Raw genomic sequence first — 20,626 nt, 5'->3', positions numbered from 1 at the left:
AGTATCACTGACCACTGACCACCTTCTTAACCCAGGGAAATGTATTCTGGATCACTCTGCCTTACGTTTCCTCATTTTTTAATGGGAGATAATAAAAATGACTCACAGTGTGGCCAAGAAGATGAAATTAATATCATGAAGAACTAAGATCAATACTTGCCACACATTAAAGGTTATATTCATGTTTATTCAACATGATTAAGGAGGCGATTGTGGAGACCTCAGGTACTCTGTGAGATAATGAAGCCATTCAAAATTTAGGGCAGAGATGAAAAGTGATGGTGGGATTATGGCAAGATACAGCTGGCAGCAAAATCTATATAGGAATGACTGATGGACAGAAATTAAGAACAGAAAGGTGGTTGGTGAAGACCTTCAATAGTTCAGGGATGAATGAAGTGTTTGGAATTTAATGTCATGGTTGAAATGGTAATTGCAATTCTGCTGAAAATTTGAAGGAGAGAATGTTTGAATAAAACAGGAAAAGAGATGACCCTGCATAAGGGGTAAGGTCTACAGTCATTAAAATATTGTATCTGTTTCCACTTTCTCTCCTCCCACTTGTTGCTTTTAATAATGGGTTTTGAGCTCTGCACCACTGTGCATTTCTGCTGCTGCTGCTAAGTTGCTTCAGTCATGTCCAACTTAGCGGGTCACATGGACTGCAGCCTACCAGGCTCCTATGCCCATGGGATTTTCCAGGCAAGAGTACTGGAGTGGGTTGCCATTCCCTTCTCCAAATCTCTGGGTAGTGCAAAAGATACACTTAGCTGTATGCAGTGTTCTCAAATGTAGCTGCATGTGAGACCATTGATCCCTGGCTTCTGGAACTAGAAATACTATTTCATTCATGTTGGGTATGACCTGGGCAGCGGGAGCTGTACAGTCTTCCTAGGCAATTCTTGTGCGTTGAGTTCAAGAGGTGATGGAGTAACTTGCTTTGCATTCCTTTCCTTTGCTTTCCTCCACCATGTTCATATATGTCCCAAACACTATTTTTGTGTTGGTAAATTTATCAAACCACATAGTTTCCTAAGCCCCTATTTACCCTACTGTTTACATTTCCGCTTAGCTGTTAGCTATTATGCTGACAGTTGTGATAATTGTTTCCTTTGTTATAAAAAGTTTGTATAATTTATAATTGAAGTATAGTTGATTTACATTGTCAGTTTCAGGTATACAGCAAAGTGATTCTGTTTATATACATATGTTATATATATATATATGAATTTTTTTCAGATTCTTTTCCATTATACATTTTGTTTTTACAAGATACTGAATATAGCTCCAAGTAGGTCCTTGTTGTTTGTTTTGTATACAGTTCAGTTCAGTCGCTCAGTCGTGTCCAACTCTTTGCGATCCCATGAATCGCAGCATGCCAGGCCTCCCTGTCCAACACCAACTCCCAGAGTTCACTCAAACTCATGTCCATCGAGTTGGTGATGCCATCTAGCCATCTCATTATCTGTCATCCCCTTCTCCTCCTGCCCTCAATCTCTCCCAGCATCAGGGTCTTTTCCAATGAGTCAACTCTCCGCATGAGGTGGCCAAAGTATTGGAGTTTCAGCTTCAGCATCAGTCCTTCCAATGAACACTCAGGACTGATCTCCTTTAGAATAGACTGGTTGGATCTCCTTGCAGTCCAAGGGACTCTCAAGAGTCTTCTCCAGCACCACAGTTTGAAAGCATCCATTCTTCGGCACTCAGCTTTCTTCACAGTCCAACTCTCACATCCATACATGACCACTGAGAAAACCATAGCCTTGACTAGACGGACCTTTGTTGGCTAAGTAATGCCTCTGCTTTTGAATATGCTATCTAGGTTGGTCATAACTTTCCTTCCAAGGAGTAAGCGTCGTTTAGTTTCCTGGCTGCAATCACCATCTGCCGTGATTTTGGAGCCCCCCAAAATGAAGTCTGACACTGTTTCCACTGTTTCCCCATCTATTTCCCATCTAGTGATGGGACCAGATGTATACAGTAGTATGTGTCTATTAATCTCAAAGTTCTAATTTATCCTTTCCCCCGTCCTTTGGTAACCATAAGACTGTTTTCTGTATCTACGAGTCTGTTTTGTAAATAAGTAAATTTGTATCATTTTTAGATTCTACATATGAGTGATATCATATTTGCCTTTTTCTGTCTTACTTCATTTAATATGATAATCTCTACTGTGCTGCTGTGTTAGTTGCTCAGTTGTGTCCGACTCTTTGCAGCCCTGTGGACTGTAGCCTGCCAGGCTCCTCTGTCCATGAAATTCTCCAAGCAAGAATACTGGAATGGGGTTGCCATTTGCATCTCCAGGGGATCTTTCCCACCCAGGGTCTCCCACATTCCGTAAAGATTCTTTACCATCTGAGCCACCAGAGAAGCCCTCCATTGTTGCAAATGACATAACTTCTTTTGTTGTTGTTGTTCTTTTCACCTAGTGGAATATTACTCAGCACCACATCTCCTCTACTCACCAGTCAGTATACATCCACTTAGATTGCTTCCATGTCTTGGCTGTTGTAAACAGTACTGCTATAAACATTGTGGTGAATGCATCTTTTCAAATTAGAGTTTTCACCTTTGCTAGATATATGCCCAGGAGTGGGATTGCTGGATCAAGTGGTAACTCTATTTTTAAACTTAAGGAACCTCTATACCATTATCCATAGTGACTGTACCAATTTACATTTCAACCAGTTAAGTATGTTTTCAAGGGTTTATGTAAGTTTGATATGCCTTACATGGAATGTATGTCCCTGGAGTCTAGAGATGATGCACTTGAGTAAACTATCCCTAGTAGCAGATTCAAGGAGAAGGAAATGGCAACCCACTCCAGTATTCTTGCCTGAAAAATCTGATGGACAGAGGAGCCCTACAGTCCAAAGGGTCACAAAGAGTCAGACATGAGTGAGTTAATAAGCCCACATGCACACAGAGTAGCGGTATGGATATCTGATACATATGGGGTATTTGCAATTGCTCAGTGGGTTTTAGGTGTCAACAAAGTCATCAGATTAGATTCTTAAACAAAAATACTTCCACATTAGAGTCAAAAGTTAGTTTTTAGCTACATTTTTCCATCTGCTCCATTTCAAATCAATGCTTGGATTATTGGTGTTAGGAGATGGACTTTTATAAGTGGACATGATGACATAGTGAAACATGGACAAGAACAAAACCTTTACTAGAAGGTCAGAAAGCAATGGCTGGAGGGCTGCAAGCAACACCCAAACATGTCTTGTTTCCCCACCTAACATAAGCCTGCACAGGGCTTTAGATTTGAATTAGCTGAAAAGATTAAAAGTTAGAGTCAGTTGCTCCTTTATATCAAATTTCAAATGTTTATAAAATGGAATATTTGGTCATTATCATAATTACCTGGAGCTCCATATAAACTGCCTGCTGCCTCTTTAGATGTGAATTTATGTATGCTTGTGCTTGTGCCTAGGTGCTCAGTTGTGTCCAACTCTTTGCAACCTGTGGACTGTAGCAATCCAGGCTCCTCTCTCCATGGAATTCTCCAGGCAAGAATACTGGAGTGGGTAGCCATTCTCTTCTCCAGGGGATCTTCCCCACCCAGTGATTGAATCTGGGCCTCCTGGATTGCAGGCAGATTCTTTACCATCTGAGCCACTAGGGAAGCCCCAAATTTACATATATCTTTTTCTGCCAAATAGATTGTAAGCACCCAAGGATGAATCTTATTTTTCTATCACTTCCTCTCATGCCTTGCAATGTGCCTGGCTAAAGAAGAGATGATTATTTATATATTTATCTAACTTATACCACTTAGTCCATTAAAAATATTAAATACATATAATTTTCATGGAAAAAAAGTGGTATAGGTCAGATAAACACATTAGCATTTAGCCTATTTAGATTTCACGAATGAGAAAGGTAGTATCGCCTGCATTGCCTTCTGCCTCTAACTCTCCCAGCAGCGTGCCATGAGGCATGCAGTCTGGAGGAAGGATTCCAAAGTCATCTCCTTGCTGAGTTGAAACCAACTCACATTGCTGCTCAAGCAAAGGTCTTGGCTGTCAAAGCAGTATCAGTGCACGCTAAGGACACTGGAATGGCAGCTGCCAACCTATACGCTGCCATCGCAGGAAGCTGGTAGTTGTCCACAGAACCATTGAAACAACAGAATCTCGGCACATCACCAGATGGGGAAATGTGTCACGCTCAGGCCTAGAGGACAGGACGAAGGTTCTTGATATGCTTTAAGGGTGCCAGGTGCCACAGCTCCTCCAAAGAGAGCCCAAGGTCTGCCAATCATGACGATCATCATAACGTGGAAAGGTCAGACAGTCTTGTCTCTGCGTATCGGAAATGCCAACCTTCTGTCAATGGTGAGGTCAAAAATCTGTACCAGATTAAAAGTATTTGTGCTAGGAACTTTCACACTTCCCAAAGGTCAGAGCCTGTGTCAATCAAAATTCATGTCCAGAATGTAAGTTAACTTCTGCCTGAACTTAAATGAAATAGTTTCTTGGCTTTTATTCCCTCACTAAATAATCCAACTTCTGTGACTTTATCATCAAACTGTGGACAAAAACTCTCAGTGCTCTATGTAAACAAAATACAGATGTGGGAACATTTTGTCTAAACCAGTAATTCTCAAACTTAAGGGAAGGTGCATCAGGTTCACGTGGAGGGCTTGTTAGAACATTGCAGGGCCCCATTCCCAGATTTCTGATTCACTGAGTCAGGGAGGAGGTTTAAAATTTGTATTTCAAATAAATTACCAGGTGAATAAATGCTGCTGATCTGGAGGCCATACACTGGAACCAGTGCTGTGGATGGTCATACAGAAAGTGGAAAACAAACAAAAACTTAATGTTAGAGTGAATAAACTCTTCACATATATAAGTAATAGATGTATCACAATTGTTGGCTTTTATTTCAACTGTTTTTTTATTAAAGTGTTTGGCCCTTCTTGTTGTCATTCTTTGATTAAAACAATATTACTCTATATTATTTTTTTATAACCAGATGGTTTCTAGTGTTAAGCTAATGAAATTTCTAGATGGCTAATCTCTCTCTCTCTCTCTCTCTCTCTCTCTCACACACACACACACACACACACACATATTCCCAGCACAAGAAAGGAAATGCTCTTTTTTATTGAAACTGGCTAATAATGAAGTGATAATAGTGATAAAATTTTTTGGCCCAAGTGATAACAGCTTATGATATACTCAGTAGATTATATAGGTAAGGGCCTTTCAAAATGCAGACTTTCTTATTTTCTTAACACCTGAACAGACCCTCTGCTGGAGTTTTTGCCCCTTTGATGCCTCCCCTGGCATGAATAGAGAGGCATCTCAAATGTAACAGTTACAGAAATGGTAGACTATCATTTTCGTCAGATTAGTCCTGTTCAGTGTCTCTACAGTCTTATTTTATAGTATTTCCAACCACCTCGTTTTAATTCTTGGAAAATAAGTGTAATTCAAGACACTTCTATCTCATACAACTAATCCATCTGTTAGTGCTATTGGTCGACTCGATGTCTAACATAAATCCAAAATCTATTCACTCCTGTCTCCTCCAACATCAGTAATAAATATCATCTTTCCCCATGACTATGACATGATCCACCTAAATCAATAATTGCAATTTTGTCTGTTAATCTATGTTTTCTTAATGTTTTCAATCTTGTTTTTATTACTAGCCAGATAGCATAATTAATATATTGTTTATCATAAGTGCTTTAAGTAGATATATACTACGAAACGTAAGTCTTTTTATTTTCCATCTCTGACTGCCCCTTTCTGCCCAGAGGTACTTCAGTTAAAGTATGGTATTGTTAGCTTATGGTGAATAACATTGGATTCGAGATCTCTGAAGAAGATATAGCTTCAGGACCAGGGACCAGGCTTGATCACTCAAGAGCTTTGGTGCAGCAGAGTTTTATTAAAGTAAAAGAGGACAGAGATATCTTCTGACATCAGAAGGGGGATGGAAAGTGCCCCACTCCCTAGTCTTAGCAAGGGAGTTATGTACTTTTTTTAGTTGGTTATCACAGGAAATTCAAAGAATGTATCAAGGTTATAAGGGTCTTACCAGACTCACTCCCACAGTATACATTTTAAAATGACAGGATTAGTCAGAAGGTTCTCAAGAAAGAGAAACCTGTCCTCAGGCAGGATATATTGTTATTATATAATCATTGGTACAGAGTTTAAGCTACTTGTCTTGTATAATCATGGGCTCATGGGCTTAAAGAAAAAAAATGTTTTATGTGACTAAGACTAAGGAATGTAGGAAAAAAAAGTTTGTCTTTTTCTCCTCCTTGAGAATTCCAGACCCCTATCACCTCTTCGAAAGCCCCAGACCCCCTCTCTCCTTCTTGGGGACCCCAGACACCATATCAACCTGTAATATGTATTAGATTATATCAGGGCTTATATGTTAACATTTGTGTTCATCAGTCCATTGTTTTGGTGTGGTTTATCTGTCCTATTCTTAAGCTATTATGTATTAAATTAATTAACTTACAATATTATTAAGTTAAGTTCATTTAACTTACAATATTATACCAGGGTTTCCCTGGTGGCTCAGAGGTTAAAGCGTCTGCCCGCAGTGCGGGAGACCTGAGATCAATCCCTGGGTTGGGAAAATCCCCTGGAGAAGAAAATGGCAACCCACTCCAGTATTCTTGCCTGGAGAATCCCATGGACAGAGGAGCCTGGTGGGCTACAGTCCACAAGGTTGCAAACAGTCAGACACGACTGAGCGACTTCACTTACAGTATTATATTCCAGGTATACAACATAGTGATTAAATATTTTATACAACACAAAATGATCACTGTAAGTTGTTAACATCTTTCACCACACAAAGTTGCTACAATATTATTAATAATATTTCCTATGCTCTACATCCCTATGGCTTATTTTATAGCTGAAAGTTTATACCTCTTTTTCCCCTTCACCTATTTACTCATTTTACCCTTCAGCCCCTCTGTTCTGTCAGCTCTCTGTTTGCTCTCTGTTCCTACCTATGAATATGTTTGTTGTTTGCCCATCCCATATCCACTGAGTCGGCGATGCCATCCAACCATCTCATCCTCTGTTGTCCCTTTCTCCTCCCGCCCTCAATCTTTCACAGCATCAGGGTCTTTTCCAATGAGTCAGCTCTTCGCATCAGGTGGGCAAAGTATTGGACTTTCAACTTCAACATCAGTCCTACCAATGAACACCCAGGACTGATCTCCTTTAGGATGGACTGGTTGGATCTCCTCGCAGTCCAAGGGACTCTCAAGAGTTTTCTCCAACACCACGGTTCAAAAGCATCAGTTCTTCAGTGCTCAGCTTTCTTTATAGTCCAACTCTCACATCCACACATGACTACTGGAAAAACCATAGCCTTGACTAGATGGACCTATGTTGGCAAAGTAATATCTCTGCTTTTTAATATGCTATCTAGTTTGGTCATAACTTCCCTTCCAAGGAGTAAGTGTCTTTTAGTTTCATGGCTGCAATCACCATCTGCAGTGATTTTGGAGCCCAGAAAAATAAAGTCTGACATTGTTTCTACTGTTTCCCCATCTATTTCCCATGAAGTGATGGGACCAGATGCCATGATCTTAGTTTTCTAAATGTTGAACTTTAAGCCAACTTTTTCACTCTCTACTTTCACTTTCCTCAAGAGGCTTTTTAGTTCCTCTTCACTTTCTGCCATAAGGGTGGTGTCATCTGCATATCTGAGGTTATTGATATTTCTCCTGGCAACTTGATTCCAGCTTCTGCTTCTTCCAGTCCAGCGTTTCTCATGATGTACTCTGCATATAAGTTAAATAAGCAGGGTGACAATATACAGCCTTGACGTACTCGTTTTCCTATTTGGAACCAGTCTGTTGTTCCATGTCCAGTTCTAACTCTTGCTTCCTGACCTGCATACAGATTTCTCAAGAGGCAGGTCAGGTGGTCTGGTATTCCCATGTCTTTCAGAATTTTCCATAGTTAATTGTGATCTAGTCAAAGGCTTTCGCATAGTCAATAAAGCAGAAATAGATGTATTTCTGGAACTCTCTTGCTTTTTTGATGACCCAGCAGATGTTGGCAATTTGATCTCTGGTTCCTCTGCCTTTTCTAAAGCCAGCTTGAACATTTGGAAGTTCATGGTTCACGTATTGCTGAAGCCTGGCTTGGAGGATTTTGAGCATTACTTTACTAGCATGTGAGATGAGTGCAATTGTGCGGTAGTTTGATCATTCTTTGGCATTGCCTTTCTTTGGGATCGGAATGAAAACCGACATTTTCCCGTCCTGTGGCCACTGCTGAGTTTTCCAAATTTGCTGACATTTTGAGTGCAGCACTTTCACAGCATCATCTTTCAGGATTTGAAATAGCTCAACTGGAATTCCATCACCTCCATTAGCTTTGTTCATAGTGATACTTCTTAAAGCCCACGTGACTTCACATTCCAGGATGTCTGGCTCTAGGTAAGTGATCACACCATCGTGATTATCTGGGTCATGAAGATCTTTTTTGTATAGTTCTTTTGTGTATTCTTGCCACCTCTTCTTAATATCTTCTGCTTCTGTTAGGTCCCTACCATTTCTGTCCTTTATCGAGCCCATCTTTGCATGAAATGTTCCCTTTGTATCACTAATTTTCTTGAAGAGATCTCTAGTCTTTCCTATTCTATTGTTTTCCTCTATTTCTTTGCATTGATTGCTGAGGAAGGCTTTTTTTTTTATCTCTCCTTGCTATTATTTGGTACTCGGCATTCAAATGAGTATAACTTTCCTTTTCTCCTTTGCTTTTCACTTCCCTTGTTTTCACAGCTATTTGTAAGGCGTCCTCAGACAGGCATTTTGCTTTTTTGCATTTGTTTTTTTCTTGGGGATGGTCTTGATCCCTGTCTCCTGTACAATGTCACGAACCTCCGTCCATAGTTCATCAGGCACTCTATCTATCAGATCTAGTACCTTCAATCTATTTCTGACTTCCACTGTATAATCATAAGGGATTTGATTTAGGTCATACCTGAGTGGTCTAGTGGTTTTCTACTCTTTCTTCAATTTATATCTGAATTTGGCAATAAGGAGTTCATGATCTGAGCCACAGTCAGCTCCTGGTCTTGTTTTTGCTGACTGTATAGAGCTTCTCCATCTTCGGCTGCAAAGAATATAATCAGTCTGATTTCAGCGTCGACCATCTGGTGATGTCCATGTATAGAGTCCTCTCCTGTGTTGCTGGAAGAGGGTGTTTGCTATGACCAGTTCGTTCTCTGGGCAGAACTCTATTTTCCTTTGCCCTGCTTCATTCTGTACTCCAAGGCCAAATTTGTCTGTTACTCCAGGTGTTTCTTGACCTCCTACTTTTGCATGCAGTATGTTATGAAGGTATTTGCATGAAGTATGGTATGAAGGTATTAGGTATGAAGATAGTCAATTTGACAATGTGTTGTATACCCTGAGAGATGAGGTAAGAAATGTATAAATAATAGTTCTTAGTAGGAACTAGTGTTTTCCTATGGAGTGTTTGTAACACAGTCATATACAGAATAAAGTACTCCTTTAATCAATATTCCCTCTTTACACACAGTATAATCTATTTTCTATCTGTGTCGTTTAGTCTGCACATAAGCTGGTATGCAGCTTAAGTTAGTTTTAAAAATTCCATCTTTTAAATAAGGTAAATTTAAAGATTTCTATAGAATCCATAGAAGGCATGAGATTCCAATGTTCTGTAATAACTCTTGGTTCTTTATTTTCTGTCTTGCATCCTAATTTCATCTCATCCTTTCCTATACTGAGCTTGACTTTCCACTGATGCTCATCTTCCGAAATCTTCCCCATCCTTAGGCCAGGTTCAGTGTAAATGCTCTCTTCTTCCAGAAGATGCCTCTAATATACACAGAACAATAAAGACGTCTCCTTTCACTGTGATCTTAGGTTCGTTTTTGCTCTTATAACATTTTCCACTTTGATTTAATAATCATGTATTGGAGTAATCATGTGTGTTAGGTACTGGGGTTACAAAGATGAAAAGAAAATGTTGTGCCTTCCTACAGATAGGTCAGAGTATGGGGAAAGAATGGGACATACTTTACAATCAAAATGTAATGTGATGGAAATGGAACTGTCCAGGGACTGATGGAACATAAAGAAGGACTGAGTAGGACTGTATGGAGTTAGGGGCAACCTTCACAGAGAAAATGATGCTTAAAGAGCAGAAGTGTGACGTCATTTCACACAGATGCCATTGAGGCATGAAATGGTGTGTTTGCAAAACTGTGAACGAGTTGGTGATTTGGTTGTAAATAGAGCACATATGAGAGTAGGGAATGGGCAGCCGGAGGGGCGAATGTGAGACTGCACAGTTACGCACCTCCCAGTTCTTAACGAATCAGACTAGACTGGCAGCATGTAAATGAGTGAATGACAGAGACGGGGACGGGGGACACACGCGGCCTCTGCTGTAGATACGCCAGCTGTGCAAAGACAGTCTTGAGTGAGGCTGTGGCATCTGAGAGGGGAAGAGACACTCTTAGATGATGCTTTGGAGATAAACTCAGGAAGACTTGCTTTCTGACTTTAACAAAGAGAAGTAAAAGAAAATGGGGGTTTTCATTCTTACATACTATTTTCATACATTCTTACAAAACTCCCATGAGTTTTCATTCTGACACAGTCACTTATAGGAGGAAAGATGAGTTTTACTGGTTACTTGAGTTCAGAGATGTGGAAATTAATGTGATGGGAAAAAGACTGAGACCCCAGCTCAGATGGATGCCAGGATGGGAGTTGCAGGTCTTAACCCATAGGCATCTGTGTGTGTTTATATATATACACATACACGTAAAATAAAGTTGTTCTGCAAATGGTAATTGGAGTCTCGGATGAATGTGCTTAAGATTTCCCAGGGGACAATGTACAATGAGAAGATCTCGAGGCCAAATCCCGAATGATGCTGAATGTACTATGATAATTGAGGAGGTGAATTCACAAATGTGCCCAGTAAGGACAGTCAAAGATACAGATGGTAACAGAGGGGTTAGTGTGAACATAAAAACATTTTTCCATCTCTCCTTTCTTCTGTCATGATTCTTCACTCGGATGAACCTTCCATTTCTGTTGCCAGTTCCTGGACCCAGTCTCCCAATGATGGCCTTCCAACCTACCTTAGCCACTTATTACCACAGCATAACATGCAGCGCTTTTCAAATGCAACTTGCAGAGCGTCATTAAATGAATTTCATGGGATATAACTAATATTTAACACATGAACAAGGAAAGAAAAGGGTACGTCAGGATTAGATAAAAAGGAATCAGCGTAGCAGGTGATATGATGGAGTCATGAAACTCCTGTTAATGAAGCTCTCTTGTCCATCCATACGCCAAGCAGGAATGATCTCATCCCTTTCTGAATTCCTGGAGCACCTTCTTTACATCTCCCAAAAGGCATTTATAAATTCTCTAATCTTCCCACTAGAATAGAAAGTCCTTGAAAGCAAAAATCTTTTGTGTCTGATTCTCCATTGTGTCTTCAGCAACTAGAATAGCACTTAATACTAATCAGGCAAAAAAGAAAAAACAAAACCCCTACATATGTTGAATAAATAACTAATAGAGTAAAATGAGCAAATTTTCCCCATGTCATGTGTTAATAATGGTAAGAATCCACTTATTACCATGGGTGCATCCTAAAAATCTGATTGAAATGAATTCAGTCATTTATGTACTCAGTATAATTCTCCTATCAAAAAATTCCACTATTTTGATAAAGTAAGAGTCAAGCATTATTTTCTTTGCAGTCACTGAAGTATTTATTCATAATGATTGTATAATTTCTCACAGATTAGCTGTGATCATCCTTGTTGAAATCTGAATGATAAAGAATAAATAACTTCTTTGCTTGATTAAAATATATTTTCTAGGATGAAATTACACTCCTCATTTGTGTTCAAATAATTTTCCTGTTTTCTCTTTCTTTTCTTTTTGTAGAATACCAATTTCCCTGACTATAAACTGAATCTGCTTCCTATTTTTAAAATTTGAGAGCAGATGGCCTTGCTACATGAGCAATAACCTATAAAAAATGGTGTCTACATGACCATATGAACAGATTTTTGATGATATAATCAAATGAAATTTATATAAATTGAGCTGACACATGTATAATTATATGTCCAATTATTTTTCTACATGGAAATTATACAGAAATGTCAACAGTACACATAAAATGTAACATTGCATCTATATAACCAAAACAAGTTTTTAAATGGCTTATTTTTTCTTTTATTATTTCATCAATATCTACCTAAAGTCCTTGTCAAGGTCAAGGACATTTCCTTACCCTATGGGATACACATGCACATGTGCACACACACGCACACACACTGTCTCTGAGTGATACTTGACAGTAGGTCTGGGCAGAAACCCACTGAGAAGAGAATGAAAGTAAGTTTGGTTTCTGATTCAATGGCATGTAGCCATTCTCTGGCCAAAAGAAGTATCAAGCAAAGCCATCAGCCTGTTCTACCCCATACCCTACCCCCTTCTACCTGAAGTGATTTAATTCAGTCTTACATCAAAATAGGACCTACTGATCACAAAGGTATCTTATGAAAACTCTTGAGAGGAACTTTGTTGTTAATGTAACCTTTTTGAAAATCCTAAACTTGGTGTTTACCCTTCTTAGAAGAGTAGGAACAAAACGTTAGTGAATATTTACCTTTAAGTCCATGCAAATTTTTTTTTAAAAAAACTAAGAACTTTTGTTCAGTGGTAACTAAACATTAAGGGAGAAATTCCCTGAGATGAGAAACTATAAAAAATGTTTTTACTTAATTTCTCAGAAATACCACATTTCAGTCTGAACCAGGTTATAAAGTTTGCATTTTATGAGAAACCAAAATTTAAGGTAATCTATAAAATGTCCTTTTTTAAGTAGGAAATGGATTTTCTCCATGTAGCTTGCAAATGAAATCGTGATCCTATAATTATGAAGACTGCTCTGTAAATAATGTAAAGTGATGGATGTCCTTGTATCATCCTATTGGCGTGGCATATGAGAGTACATGGCATTTTCCCTTCATGAGAATACTGCTGTTGAACAGAGTGCCAAATTTTTGAATATATTAGAAACACAGTTCACTTCAAGCAATTCACAAAGAAAAAGCTGAGTCTAAAGATAGAGCAGAACGTATTGTTTCACAGAAGCAGAAACTAAAATGACAAGTCTGTATCTAAGCTTTTATTTAGTCTATTAATTTTAACCCTGGAATTATCTCTCTTATCTCTTTTTCCAACTAATATATAGAATAAAAAGAAAGATACAGGCATCAATATAGAGTCTATGTTTAATTAATTTTCTCCCCTGATGTCCATTTTTTTTTACTCTTTTCTCATGTTTTCCCTTGTGTCATGAATATAATGTATCAGTGAGAGATTTTTGCTATAAGAAATGCATGATAATTTTACATGTTCTTAACTAGAGCTGAACTGGTTCTACAACACACAGTTTTCTCTTGAAGGAACTTAGCATGGAGTTGGAGTTTGTTATAATGAAATAGTTTAGAAAGGCACCATCTAGTGAGCCCAATGTCTGGCTAGACAAGAAATCATAGATTAGACATATCTTTTTAACATTATGACATTCCAGGGACTGGATTTAAGTTTCTCCATCTCTGAAATGCTGTTTTAGAACTCCTGGAGTTTATTAATGTCCATGGAATTGATAACTAAATTCACAAAAGGCTGATATGAATAAGCTAAATTGCCACCTTGGTAATTAGAACTGTAGACATAAATCAAACATTCTTTTCCTAAAAGGAACTGGTTGCTGGTTGCCAAAATTTCTTCAGGTGTATACTTGATTCACTGCAGAGAAAGGCGATAACCTGAGAAGCAATTGTTAGACAGCTTGATGTACCCATCTCCTTTGTAAGGATATACTTGCCAAATTGATACAAATTTTGCTATCAGATCAAAATATCCTCTTCTAATCCATACTAAAGATGTATTAATTATCTTTAATTTATGGGTTTTCATTTATTGAGACCTCTTAGAAATGACAGAATCTTTCTTTAAACTGAGATCATAGAATCGATTAGGTTTTGGTGAAAATATACTCATATGTCAAGCCTGCTTCCAGAGTCCAAATTCTCATGAAATCAAGTGAGCTTTGGCATTCCCAAGGCTCCTCTACTTCCCCACTCATAATTATGTACAATGCTTTTATAATTTTTCCAGATATATCTGCTTGGATTTTACTTCTATAGTTTTTGGTGTGACCACTACTCCTATTACAATTTCTACCACCACAATTTCTACCAGCTAACAAGTACTGAGTGTAAACCAGATGTCTGGCTTAATCTAATCTTCCAAACATCCCTAGATGATAGGCATAATTATTATTATCATACCCATTTTACAGATGAGAAAACTAAGGTTTAGCAAAATCTGAGGCCAAATAGGAAGTGATTGAGCTGAAATTTGAACTCAGAGACATCTGCCACAAATCTGGATTCTAATTCAGAGTGATTTACTCTTAAAATGGTGCTCTTTCACAGTCATAGATTTTGAAATGCCACTATGCCAGCTCTGAGATTTTTTTCTTCCAGGAAGCTAGAAAAATGGATAGTATCTGATAGTTGCTTTGGGACTTAGATTTTTCTAGATAAAATATTACAGAGTAGGTCACTAATATAATTTATGGAGCTTTAAATCTACCAGGGTACAGTGATCCTGGTGAAATTGCTTGCCCTGTTAGACTTCTCATAAATATTCTGCAAGAATATTTATTGAGTATGGTAAGTATGGATGGAGTTTAGCAAAGCATAAAGCAGGACAGACAACGTACTTGCCCCAAAGAGCCTGTGATCTAATTTAGATGTACACAGAACACTACACTCGTATAAGATACCAGAGTCTGTTGATCGACTCATAACCTCACACTCATAGTGCCATGAATCTGATGGCCACGCTCTGAATATCCATTGAGCAGCTGGATAGATCAACAGAAATGTGTTCTAGCCACAATAACAGCAGCAGGTGGATTTTTTTGAAGTAATATGGGAAATGGCCAGAAGGCAAGGGGAAAAAAATGTAAGATATGACCATCCACATTGCATTCTACACAATACAACAACCTGAAAGGACAGCAATAGAAAGTCACGGTCAAAAAAAAAAAAAAAAGAAGAAAGTCACGGTCAAAGGAGACTGTGTTTCATTTTGGTCAATGAGGCCGTTTCGTTTCTATACCAAAGAGGGCCATTTTAAAAGCACTGTAAACATAGGTTCTATTAGTTACTCATTTTTTACTTAATGTGCTAAAAGTAAGACTGTTCAAGCCAAGTAAGACAGAGGAATGGGTGGCAGTCACTAAACTGAGTGACTCATAGGGTTGCTAGAGAGGACGGGGCATTGGAAGGAAATGTCACCAGACTGCATGCTCCTCCAGCCATTGTTTACTCTTGATCCCCAACTCACACACACACACACACACACACACACACACACACACACACACAGATTTTAAATGCAAAAGGCCCATCCAGTCCTGTTACTTGTTTACTGAGATCCGGAGAGAGAGCAAACTTACGTGCCTTAGCTTCTGGGCTTCCTCCTTTGGATCAGTCTTCCACTAAAGCCATGCATTTCCTCCATCTTGGCTCCTCCACTCAGTGTGTGTATGTCAGCTTCCAGGCCAGTGGGGAGAAATCAGGGAAAGTATCAGAAAGTCTGACTGAGGCCAGATATTTAATTTGTATCAGCTAGTCCAGCTTTATCGGTAATAAAATTGTCTTTCCATCCATTTGTCTGATCCTGTGTTTTGCTCTCAGCTGGATCAAAACTTGGAAGGAAAGTTATGTGGTTTGTGATTAAATACCAATACTCATAACAAGTATTTGTTGAAAAAATGGTCTAGGTAAATTTTCTATAAAGGAAAAAAAAGGAAAATTTGACTGTGTTAAGTATGAGTTTGCTGATCTCTCAAATGTTTAATATTACCATTCATACATGAATTTTATATGTATACATGGCTTAGCAGGTAAAGGATTATCTGAAATGCAGGATACACAGACTTGGGTTCAATCCCCGGGTCAGGAAGATCCCCTAAAGGGGGAGATGGCAACCTACTCCAGTATTCTTGCCTGGGACGTCCCATGGACAGAGGAGCCTGGTGGGCTACAGCCCAAAAGGTTTCAAAGAGTTGGACATGATTGAGCTAAACACACACACACATAACATATATAAATATATATATATAATCCATATATATATATGAAGATATATATAAATCTTAGTTTTCTCTTAGATCTTATATTACACTATGAGTCTCTTGAAGTCAAGGTCTATACTTCACCATTATGGGAATTATCACTTAATATTTTCAGGCATTTAGCAGACATGATTAGATGTACAGTTTAGTATTGAATACTATATTTAATATTGAATATAGACAAATATTTTTGGTTCTAAACTATACATCTAATCATAATTTTAATTTACAGACAGATAATTAAAAGTTGGCCTTGTACGTTGCATATTAAAATTTATTCTAGTAAGTGGGATCACAGTTTATCTTTTTGTTGTGGAGGAATGCAGTAGATTCCTACCCCTATAATCTTTTAATTGAAAAAAATTATTTTAAAAAATCACTTAAATTCTTTAGAATTTGTTCTCAAATCATATATAGCAAGTTGGAAAGTATTCATGCCATTCATTTCCAAAATGGACTATGCATGAGTGCGTGCTAAGTCACTCCAGTCATACCTGACTCTTTGCAAACTAATGGACTGTGGCCCGCCAGGCTCCTCTGTCCATGTAATTCTTCAGGCAAGAATACTGGTGTGGGCTGCCATGCCCTCCTCCAGGGGATTTTCCTCCAGGGGATCCCTCCAGGAGATTGAACCCGCATCTTTTATGTCTTCCTGCATTGGCAGGAGGGTTCTTTAACACTGAGCCACCTGGGAAGCCCCCAGTTGACTATGCTGTGCTGTGGCTGTTCAGTCACCCAGTCATACCAACTCTTTGCAACCCCATGGACTGCAGCATGCCAGGCCTCCCTGTCCTTCACCATCTCACAAAGTTTGCCCAAGTTCATGTCCATTGCATCGGTGACTATAATTGACTATATCTTAGAAAAAAGCAGGGAAAGTCTCCAATATTGCAGATAGGACCATTCTCTTACTCCTGCCTCTGTCCCACAGAAACTGCTCTGGGAGTTCTAATTAGATGATGCCATAATAAAAGACAGAGACTCTTCCTCTCCCTCCTGTCCAGCTTTCAGGCTAGGGCTACTTTATCTCAGAAGGGGAAAACCACAAATATTTCTCTTGCCTCAAGTCTCATGGTACACAGACGCTGAGTGCCACGTGGGCAGTCCACCGATATGTGGAGTGACCTTCCTCCACCAAGAACTAACTTGTATGGTAAATGCTTCATTCCAGGCTGGCAGGCTGAGAATATTGAGCCCTGATATCACCTTTATAGGTGATATCATATCACTTTTATATCATAAAGGCTTTATGGGTAGAAGTTCCATCCCAGAAGGGCCAAGCCAAAAAAGCCTGGACCAAGTCAAGAAGACCAGGACGTGCCCTCTGCCAGCACCCATTTGTAAAGTAGGCGTGTCATTCTGGGGGGGCGTGTGGACTGGCACTGCCTCCAAGTCTTGTGTGGGGCTGCCAAGGTCCTGCTTATGAGGGAGGAGGGTTCTTCAGCTCTAAGGAAACTGGCTTCATTTAGAACAGGGGCTGTGAAATTTCATGCTGATGATGGAAAATACTTCTGAAAATGGAGTTGTTGGTAGAGAACAATTAAGAGAGTAGGTTTATAGCTCCATGATGCAATGTGCTGTGCTTCGGCACTCGGTGGTGTCCGGCTCTTTGTGACCCCCATGGACTGTAGCCCACCAGGATCCTCTGGTCCATGGGATTCTCCAGGCAAGAATACTGGAGTGGGTTGCCATTTCCTCCTACAGGGGATTTCTCCAACCCAGAGATTGAACCCAGGTCTCCTGCATTGCAGGTGGATTCTTTACCGTCTGAGCCACCAGGGAAGCCCATGACACAACAGCAAAAAGTGAAATAGCAGAGCAATCGGAAGTTTAACAAAGAAAATCATGGAAGGGGATACCAAGGGGAGTCCTTCTGAGATCACTGTGAGCCCTGGGGGTTGGGAGTGCTATGCACAGACACGAGGCTACACTCAGTCAGGAATAATCAGAGTAGGCCATGGAACAGATGTGTGAATGTCCTCAGAGCCCCACAGCCATCAGCAGTGTGAAGGCCATATTGACACTAGAGTTAAAACACAGTATCTGTCCGATGATGCGGTGCACGATAATTTCCCGTGACCCAGGGGAACCTCCTCTTTAAGCTGGGCTTAAAACTATGATCAAATGAAACCCTAGAAGCTTGGAGGACTCTGCAAGCCAGATAGTAAGCCCTCTCAGGAGTGATAAGAAAAGATACAAACTGCTTAGTCTCTGTCCACATGTGGGTCAAGAATGTGAATTGCTGGAACTGAGAGAGTGGCTTCCAAGCCACACACATATCTCAGTGGTAATGAGTGAAACTTGGATTGCTAAAAGAGATTTAATACAATCTCTAACCAGTAAGTGGTTATAGTGATTCTAGGATGAACCATAGATAGCAGGCTAAAAGGTAAATTAGAGATCTTAGGAAGGACAGCAGAAGCTGCGCTTTACAGGAGATAGACTTCAGAGTTAGTTCAGCTAAGTCACTAATCGAACAACCACAGGAACAAATGACAGTTCTCCAGGGGTGGGAGGCATCAGATCCAGAGTTGCTAGGATATATTGTCTAAAATGTCTGGTATTCAACAATATCATGAAGGAGGTAAAAGGATCTGTTAAAAGGGCAAAAAGAGGCAACTTGAAGGGGATCCCACTGGACAAATCTATAATACTTTGAACATCAAAATACTAATAGATAAAAGTCATTGACTAAAATAGAATATACATCCACGCTCATATAAACAAAGTTTTCCATGAACATATTAAGTCAGTCTTTATGTTAAAATGCCAACTATTAAATGTGAATAGAAACAGAAAAAGAATCACAATTTGGCAATCATAGTAGTGGGTATTTTAGGTGAGAATCAAAGGATACCAAGACTGATTGGTGGAATCAAATAGGAACAGGGTATTGACATAATCTAAGGATATCTCCCTATAAAATTCCATTTGTTAAAAACAGAAATAACATTTGTTTTAGGCTGCAGGGCATGGCTTGTGGGATCTTAGTTCCCCAACCAGGAATCAAACTCGTGTCGTCCCCTGCATTGGGAGCCCCTGGACCGTTCCCAATGGGAAGTGGGAAGGGAAGGGAAGTCCCCAGGAAAAATATGTGTCTGTGTGTGGATAAACCTGGCAGAAATGTCACCCACCATGCCTACAGGTATCATGTTACATCACCAGTGGTGGTGGTGAGATGTCTTATCTCTTGGTCCCTTTTCATGAGCTCCACTGAGAGGAGCATGGCTGGGATGCTCTTGCTGAAAATGTCCCAACTGAGTCTGCCTAAGGAAAAGAAACAATGGACAGACCTGCCCTGGAGCTTCTTTAGACTCTGAATCTGTCAAGGACACAAACACAATGGCAAGTCCGAGGAAGGGCTCTTTGTTGAAGAAAGGAGATGACTGTCTCAGAATTGCAGGGGGGGGGGGAGGGCAGGAATGAATATCCAGACCATTGAGCATTTGGCCGAATTTAAAGGAGTCTGTGGACTGGATTCCACTGCAAGGACTGATGTTGAAGCTGAAGCTCCAATACTTTGGCCACCTGATGCAAAGACCAGTTCATTCATTGGAAAAGACCCTGATGCTGGGAAAGATCAAAGGTGGGAGGAGAAGGGGATGACAGAGGAGGAGATGGTTAGATGGCATGGCTGACTCAATGGACATGAGTTTGAGTAAACTCTGGGAGTTGGTAATGGGCAGGGAGGCCTGGCATGCTATAGTCCATGGGGTTGCAGAGTCAGACACGACTGAGCGACTGAACTGAACTGACCTGTGGACTGGATTATAGAAATGAAACAATGTTGACCTCATTTGGAGGTTATGTGGAAGTTCTGTATAATGTTTTTCTGAAGGTATCTGGAATATTTTGTGTGAAGAGGCAAATATAATATTTTATGTTTTAAAATATTTCAAAATACAATTGTTTGTGTAAATAATGAAAAAATTTTCTAAAGTTTAGTTTTTGTTTCTTGATTCAAATATGAAGAAGAGAAAGCGTTAGTCGTTCAGTCATGTCTTGACTCTTTGCGACCTCATGGACTGTAGCCCACCAGGCTCCTCTGTCCACGGGATTCTGCAGGCAAGAATACTGGAGTGGGTTACCATTCCTTTCTCCAGAGGATCTTCCTGAGTCAGGGATCAAACCCTGGGTCTTCTACATCACAGGTGGATTGTTTACAGTCTGAACAACCAGGGAAGCTCAAATATAAACACTTAAAATTAAATTTGGTTTCAGGAACTTATAAAGCAGAGTGAAGTCTTTTTAGTTTGTTTTGGCTTCAAATCATTATTTGCTTAAAAAGTTGAGGAAATCAGGGATTGATACTGAGAAGTTTCTACTCCAAAGCCTAATGTAATAAATCTTGTTGCATGTGCTCAGTCATGTCAGACTTTTTGCAACCCTTT

The sequence above is a fragment of the Capricornis sumatraensis genome, chromosome 2 (assembly GCF_032405125.1).
Source record: "Capricornis sumatraensis isolate serow.1 chromosome 2, serow.2, whole genome shotgun sequence".
Classification (NCBI taxonomy): domain Eukaryota; kingdom Metazoa; phylum Chordata; class Mammalia; order Artiodactyla; family Bovidae; genus Capricornis; species Capricornis sumatraensis.
This window is presented reverse-complemented; position numbering follows the sequence as displayed.